At 39.9% G+C, this 1829-nt stretch overlaps 1 protein-coding gene across 7 annotated transcripts in view; it reads right to left on the bottom strand.

Moving 5' to 3' along the window:
• The window catches only part of LOC116670565 (inverted formin-2), a 12516-nt gene extending 11933 nt beyond the window's left edge, over positions 1-583 (bottom strand). For all 7 annotated transcript variants that reach the window (XR_004327055.1, XR_004327056.1, XR_004327057.1 and 4 more), the window contains exon 1: positions 366-583. The gene's annotated coding sequence lies outside the window, so the exon portion shown is untranslated. The remainder of the gene's footprint in view (positions 1-365) is intronic.
• Between the last annotated feature and the right edge of the window lie 1246 nt (positions 584-1829).

Genomic DNA, 1829 nt, shown 5'->3' with positions numbered 1-1829 from the left:
AGGTGTGAGGTTTGAGGGAACATGACCACCTCCAGAATGGTCGACAAGACTGAGACACCAAAACACAATCGGCAATTAGTCGTTATGCATTTGCTCCATTATGATTAATAAAACGTATCTGAAATAGCGACATTATGAATCATATATATCAATTTGCACTTCAATTTTCCCCACATAACGTTACCAGGGGGCATGGCATAACGGGACGTAGCCGGACTAGTGACCTCATACTGTGGCGAGTAAAAGACAACAGAAAAACAAAATGTTAACGCTTATGATTAAATACTTTCTCTACTTGACATGTCACATCTTAATGCCCTGTTGCATCGTTATTGATCACCTATAAGCTGACTACGATACCTTACCTGATTTTATCCCATAAATATGAAGACAGATATGTGTTTCAGATGGGGGAGCGCTTTGCAGTCATCCGGACAACCTTTTATTCTGCCAACATATGGAACTTGGACCCCTTCAAATTTCGGCACAGTCACCTCAAGCCCCTGTGTGGAATGCGGATGGTTCAAATCGATACGGCCCCCTCAGAGTGATAGAACTCACTTGTGAGCTGACCGCGTCAAGACGGCAGCATTATCGAGTTACGACATCCGGTCAACACCTTCAGAATAAAAGATAGTCTGTGTGGCATGCCAAAAGGATTCAGTTATCAAGTAGGCCTAAACATAAAAAAACAGGGTCCACAAAATGAATTAAATAGTTTGCTAACGTTACATAAGGTACAGACAGAAGACACACACAAGCTTCATTTAAAAAAAAAAAAAAGAACTGCTGCTGGAGGAATGACATAAATCAAAGTAGATATATCCAAATATGTTCCCTTGCCCATTCATGCTCAAAGGGGTTTCTCCGGTTAGAGTTTTATTTTAAAGGCAGGTTTGGCTGATTTCCGGTCTTAATGTACCTGCCGTTTTCTGGCTTGTGGCTGTTTGTGATGCTGAATGCAGCCAGTTGTTGCGGGCCCTCCTCCCACACGCCCCATCCCGTCAGCTGGATCTGACCTCGGGCGACAGTCTTTGCTGGAGGAAAATTACCTTGGGTCCCTGATTCTCCGAGTTTGTCAACATTTTTTTTGACAGTCCCACAATGTTATCTGATAACTACAGACACAATGTCCAAACCATCAGGGTGCATGGGTCTGACTTCCCTCACGAGTCTTGAGGGGTATTGGAACATTTACCCATTTTCTTTTTACTTTTGACTTGTATTGTCTACAATCCAGACCACCTTACCTTCTTTAACAAAAGTGTCCTTAGAATGATCAGAATCTAAGATCCAGACACAATCTGAGCACAACCAGGTGTCATCGTTCCTCTATGATTCATCTTCATGACTCTAGGAGTTTATTGATAGAAATAGGGGATGAGAGGGCAAACGCCAATTTGTACCATATACATGACAGACTATGCTAATAATAATTCAGTAATTTCTTAATTATCTTGAATTTAAAAGTTAGGGAACTAAATGGTCCTGTGACTTAAAATACTAAAAGAACATATAAGATAAGCTGAGAAGAAGCCACAGATATAGCGTTATTGTGGCTTTTAATTCATTCTCTTTTATAATTATTTTTTATTTCTCTTATTACTGTTTTGGTATAGGCATATGGTTATGAATTTAGAAAACCTTTTCTGTCAGGATGACAATACAGCATATTGTTTGGATCTGTGGATATTTTGTTAAGAATCTGTAGTACACTGACTTGAGGCTATTTAGCTTGCTAGAGTTCCACTATGCCTCAGAGAAAAGCAAAGCTAGTTGTATTGTTCAAAGATCAAAATCAAACCAAAGATGTTTTGTTGATCCAGAGG

This window comes from Etheostoma spectabile, chromosome 20, assembly GCF_008692095.1.
Source record: "Etheostoma spectabile isolate EspeVRDwgs_2016 chromosome 20, UIUC_Espe_1.0, whole genome shotgun sequence".
Lineage (NCBI taxonomy): Eukaryota > Metazoa > Chordata > Actinopteri > Perciformes > Percidae > Etheostoma > Etheostoma spectabile.
The sequence above is the reverse complement of the archived record's forward strand: the minus strand, read 5'-3'. Positions and strand labels throughout refer to the sequence as shown.